Source organism: Ornithodoros turicata, chromosome 5 (assembly GCF_037126465.1).
Source record: "Ornithodoros turicata isolate Travis chromosome 5, ASM3712646v1, whole genome shotgun sequence".
NCBI lineage: Eukaryota > Metazoa > Arthropoda > Arachnida > Ixodida > Argasidae > Ornithodoros > Ornithodoros turicata.
Genome location: NC_088205.1, coordinates 58,630,581 through 58,637,134, shown reverse-complemented (window position 1 = coordinate 58,637,134; position 6,554 = coordinate 58,630,581).

Here is a 6,554-nt window from a genome sequence, read left to right as displayed (position 1 = left end):
CCCGTTGTTTCATAGTAGCTCCCAACCATGTCTGTACGCGCCTGAATACATGTCTCCACCATACATATCCTGTCCGAAATCCTCCATTCCTCGTCTTTTAGAAACATCTTCACGGTCTTTGATCGCCAATATTTGCCATTTTTTTGCGTCTGCTTTTCTCGATATACGCAATATTTGTCGTTCGACTTCAACTTGAAGTCTATATAGCGGTGGGTTTTGAAGTGGAAATCGATTAGCTTTGAAGTTTGAAGTCCATTGATAGGTTTAGGGTTGAAGTCAAATGATGGTGCAGAGGGGGGGGGGATGTATTTATTAGAACTAGAGGAAAAAAGGAGGAAAGGTCAACCAAACGGTATGTTGGCTTGCTATTCCGCAAAAAATAAAAAAAAAATGAAAATAATAGGAAATAAAACATAAAGTGATGGATTATTCCATTAATGTCCAACGATGGGGAGGGGGGTATATTTATTACAATAAAGGAAAAAAGGGGAGGAGAGGTCAGTCAAACGATGTGTCGGCTTGCTATTTCGCAAAAAATAAAAAAAATAAAATAATTAGGAAATAAAACATAAAGTGATGGATTATTCCATTAATGTCCAACGATGGGGGGGGGGGGGTATATTTATTACAATAAAGGAAAAAAGGGGAGGAGAGGTCAGTCAAACGATGTGTCGGCTTGCTATTTCGCAAAAAAAAAACAAGAAAGAAAAGAACAAAAGCAAATTAAATAAAACAGCGTCGGGTTATGACGCTGATGTTGGTCTAGCGGGCTCTGATGGTCGTGTACACATCATGAGCTTTGCACGTGTGAACGCCCGTGGACTGAAAAGAGAACACGTGAGCCCTTATTATGTACATAGGGTGTTTAAAAAAACGTGTCATTCGGACTTTATAAAAAAAACGGGGCGATGGAAAAATACGGGGTAAACGGCATTTGTGTGGCAACTGAATTTGCCACCTTGTAAAAATATTTTCATTTAATTTTAATTAAAGAAAATTGAATTTCTTTAATTGAACTTCAAAATTTCCCAAGTCAGCCTAACGTTTTTTTTTTGTTTTTTTTACAGAATTTGAGAGCCCGGAGCGAACTTATTCAAATCCACCAAGAAATCCGCTCGATATTGCAAATGGAACTGCCCAAAATAAGTCCCGAAATTGAGGCTTCAAAGTTTCGGGTATTCAACGGTGCACCAAATCAGTCGCAAAGATGCGCAGAGAGCAGCACATGCTCCTGCCCACATGAAAGATAGAAGGTCGAAAAAAAAGAGGGCGGGAAAAAAGAGGCGGAATCATTTTTGTTTGCCGCTTATCAACGTATATGGTGGAATGTCAACCGCCTTGTTATCGGCACGTCTTGTGCTGCACGCTGGTTCCGCGATAAATTGTTCTAGCTTCGTGGGGCAGGAGCATGTCAGGCTCTCCGCGCGTCTTTGCGACTGACTTTGTGCGCCGTTGAATACCCGAAACTCTGAAGCCTCAATTTCGGGACTTTTTTTGGGCAGTTCTATTTGCAATATCGAGCGAATTTCTTGGTGGACCTGACTAAGTTCGCTACGGGCTCTCAAATTCTGTAAAAAAAAAAAACGTTAGGTTGACTTGGGAAATTTTAGAGTTCAATTAAGGAAATTCAATTTATTTTAACTAAAATCAAATGAAAATATTTTTGCAAAGTGGCAAATTCAGTTGCCACGCAAGTGCCGTTTACCCCGTACTTTTCCGTCGCCCCGTTTTTTTATAAAGTCCGAATGACACGTTTTTTTAAACACGCTGTATACAGGGTGTTTCAAAAAACGTGTCATTCGGACTTTATAAAAAAACGGGGCGACGGAAAAATACGGGGTAAACGGCACTTGTGTGGCAACTGAATTTGCCATCTTGCAAAAATATTTTCATTTGATTTTAATTAAAATAAATTGAATTTCTTTAATTGAACTCCAAAATTTCCCAAATCAACCTAACGTTTTTTTTACAGAATTAGAGAGCCCGTAGCGAACTTAGTCAGATCCACTAAGAAATCCGCTCGATATTGCAAATGGAACTGCCAAAAAAAGTCCCGAAATTGAGGCTTCAAAGTTTCGGGTATTCAACGGCGCACCAAATAAGACGCAGAGATTCGTGGAGAGGAGGACATGCTCCTGCCCCCATGAAAGATAGAAGGTCGAAAAAACACAGGGCGGGAAAAAAGAGGCGGAATCATTTTTGTTTGCCGCTCATCAACGTATGGTGGAATGTCACCTGCCTTGTTATCTGCACGTCTTGTGCTGCACGCCGGTCCGGCGATAAACTGTTGTAGCTTCATGGGGGCAGGAGCATGTCCTGCCCTCCGCGCATTTTTCCGACTGATTTGGTGCGCTGTTGAATATCCGAAACTCTGAAGCCTCAACTTCGGGACTTTTTTGGGCAGTTCCATTTGCAATATCGAGTGGATTTCTTGGTGGATATGACTAAGTTCGCTACGGGCTCTCTAATTCTGTAAAAAAAACGTTAGGTTGACTTGGGAAATTTTGGAGTTCAATTAAAGAAATTCAATTTATTTTAATTAAAATCAAATGAAAATATTTTTGCAAGATGGCAAATTCAGTTGTCACACAAGTGCTCTTTACCCCGTATTTTTCCGTCGCCCCGTTCTTTTATAAAGTCCGAATGACACATTTTTTGGAACACCCTGTATGGACTGCGTAGAGTATGGTGTTTCGTATCTGTCATGTGCGAGCCTGCAGGTGGCAGACGTCACGGCTTTCTTGGCGGCGGACGGGAAGGGGGATGAGTGTTCGTAAGTTCTGCTTCCATTTTCACGTATGGCAGCCGATGTGCTCTCCAACTAGCAGCGGCTGGCTTTGAGACAGTCATCCACAAGGCGAAAGACTGAGAATCTGGAAAGAAAGAACTGACTGCCTGAAACAACTGACTCTGACTGCCGCTTCCTTTCAAGAATCCTGGATTATATCTGTGGCCTAAGCAGGGGCGGAAGCGGGGAGGATCTTCTCTCTTCGAATCAAACGCGATAACCCTATCATTCTTGGCAATCGTTGGAGCACAGTGTGCTATGGGGTGCAGTTCTGTTTTTAGAGTGCATCAGAAGCTGCTGTCTGTTCTATGGGTATTCGGAAACTTGACAGCAAGGAAAGCTCCAGCGATTTATGGACTACCTCTTTGGTGTATATTATCGGCTCCCACTCTGTACTGAAAGCGTGGTCTGAGATGACTGATACGCGTAAAATACGGAGCGCAAGCTCCGTTGAGTCTGTGGCTGTATGGGACGGCGAATCATGTCACGCACTCTTAAAAATGAAATTCGCCGCATAGCACGCTCCTAGCCAACCATCATATCGAATGATATCGTTATGTGCCCCGATTTGTTGAAAACTGGAGGCGTACGCCTTTTTTGTGACACTTATGCTGTTCATAATTGTCACAAAAAAGGCGTACGCCTCCCGCTTTCAACGGCAGATAACGATATCGTTTGAGACGATGGTTGGCTAGGAGCGTGCTATACGGTGAAGTTTCTTTTTTAAGAGTGCGTGACATGATTCGCCGTCCCATACAGCCACAGACTCAACGGAGCTTACGCTCCGTATTTTACGCGTATCAGTCATCTCAGACCACGCTTTCAGTACAGAGTGGGAGCCGATAATATACAGCCGAAAAATAAAATATTCCTCGAAGCATCCAGACCACACTCTTAAAAATGAACTTCACCGTATAGCACGGTGCTAGCCAACCATCATCTCGAATGATATCGTTATCTGCCCTGATTTGTTGAAAACGGGAGGCGTACGCCTTTTCTGTGACACTTATGCTGTTCATAATTGTCACAGAAAAGGCGTACGCCTCCCGTTTTCAACAAATCAGGGCAGATAACGATATCATTCGAGATGATGGTTGGCTAGCACCGTGCTATGCGATGAAGTTCATTTTTAAGAGTGCATGCTCCATAGGCTCCGCACTGGGTGTGCGTTCACCAATTCTAAGCTGTTCAAGATAGGCTCTAGGGGTGACGCTAGGGGTGGCCACTGTCAACAAACCGAAACAATCGAACACATCCTGCGAGACTGCCGAGCATACCATTCTGCGCGCGAAACACATCTCCCTCGCTCCACCTCGGGCTCGCTAGCAGACATCCTCTACACCTCTGGTTCTTCTGCCGAACGTTCCGCCAAAGCAAGAAACCTCATTCTCTTCCTGCTGAAGACAGGCCTTGCTGATCGACCCATCTAATACTCTCCCCGATGAACTCGTGCACCTCACCGCATCCCCATCCTCCAACCCCCTCTATCCTCCATCCGTCCGTCCTTCCTTTGTGTTTTGTTTTGCTATGCGTTTTCTTCTTTTTTTTTTTTTTTTGCTATAGTCGTGACGACGCCCACTTCTGTGTGGCCAACAACGGCGAGCCCATCCTGCCATTACCCCCCCCCCCTCATTTCTAACAGTGCGGCAACCGTGTAGATCAACTCAAACAGTGAATCCGGGTACTGTACGAAATCAGACGGGGCAAGATCATCACCAGGTTCTATAGTGGTGTCCATGGAGACTGCATGGGCTGATCGAGAACGCCGTTGCCATCTAGCCCTCCCACGACTGCACAGAGACCACGTCCGTCGACCAGACCACCGACTGAGTAATCAATGTCATCTAGTCGTCATCTAGTAACTGGTTTAAATAGCCCGAGAATCCCGCACACCCACCGCTACTCAACCACGTACATCAAGCACCTCCTTAACGTCTGCCACGTCACCACAACTACCCCTGATTGACTACGATTACTATTCCACAACCGTCAGCTTCTGAAAGCATTGTATTCGTCTGTAAGCCTACTCTGTAAGCACACTCTGTATACCATGTATCCTTCATAATACTGTGTGAGCATATACGCTTTCCTCTGCAGACCATCCATTTATACAATAAACGAAACAAATTAATAATGAGAAAAAATTGAAGGACGATTAACGTAATTATTGCGGCTGAAATGCGTTATCATTAGTACGCGGATAGGGACGTTGTTGTGATCCAGGGTCTGAGCCGCAGCTTAACGAACTTATCAGGCAGCGGTCCGTCTCGGATAACAAACAGCGTTTATTACATGACCAAAATGTTGACGGGAAGGGACAGAACGTTTTCGCGGACCAGCGCTTTTAAATCACTGTACACTGACGTCAGTTGAATTCTCAGAACAATTTGGACAGTCCAGATGTGCATGAGAAAAGGGGAGGGCACCGTGCCTCTTGCTTCTGCGGACGCTCCGGCTTGTCGGCGGGAAGAGTTGGCCGCTTCTTCCTTTACGACCCTACTTTTCCCGGAAGAGAGCAGTTGCCGTGGTCTGATGTATGTCGCAACAGCGTATTGGAGATGGAAGGGAGGAGGGAGGTTTTCTCCGAGGCTTCTTCACACATCCGACATCCGACAGACAGACGGTCACGATTTTCCAAGTTGGGGGTTCTAATGCTAACGCATTAAAAACATTTCTGTCGTCAGTTTCGACGAGAATAGCCCTCGCTGACAATCGTGGCTCTGCATCGTAAACTCTCTAGCTCACTTCACTAGTGGGCCACTGCCCCATCCACTTTTTCCTTTATACTTTTTGGGGACATTTATAATGGGGACATCTCTTATCCGGATACTTTTCTTCCAGGGACATTCTTTCCTACACCAACACGTATAATCGATAGTAATTTGCGTTACAGTTTCCCTACTCTACCTTAGTAATAAGGTACAGTATTTGTCCCAAACTCCCCATTCATCTCAAAATAAAGTTGTTGCTGTTGTTTGTTCCCTGCTTGCATTTTAGAACTCTTACTGAACCTGTATTGAACTAGTATTCCTTCTGCCATTGCCAATATCGTATTATCAATATAAACACACACTTACAGTAAGATACATCTTAGGAGACCTCAATATGAATGGGAAATATTTAGCCAAAAAAGCAGTAAGGTGCGGTGCCCGCGTAGACTAGTTTGATTCAACGATAATTCGTGAATTTCACATTATCTGCCGTTTATCTGACACAGTACCGTTTCGCCAGTTAACATAAACAAAATTTACTCGTATGCAAATGGTCAAGTGGAAAGTTTCGTTACTCTTTGCTGGACGCGCTTTCTCCTCCTCTTAAAATTTGCGTAGGTCCAACTTACGTCTCTCAGGAAGACGAATGGATGACGTTCACAGCGAACAATCTTGCGCAGATCCATTACTCCCGCGTGCTTTAGTCAACGGCGAGGAGGAGCGTTGGTGCCTTCTCACTTCGGTTTCTAATATTGCTTTGCGGCGGTTGCTGACAGCTCTCTATATTTCTGCCGGCCTCGGTAGCTCAGTCGGTAGCGTGCTGGCTTGCTGAGCTCAAAACGCGAGTATACCAGCCCGGCCGAGGGTGGTAGCAATGCGGGGGAAATATGAAGCGATTGCCCCCCCCGCACCCCTGGTGTATGATCTGGTCGTATGGTGTCGTTTTCTTGTTTCCTGATGCTGGAAGTCGCATGACTTCCGAAACGGCAAGTTTTACTTTTGTGCTACGCCGGTGTATTTTGCACGTGGAGTGAAGATGTCCTTCTCCGGTGTTT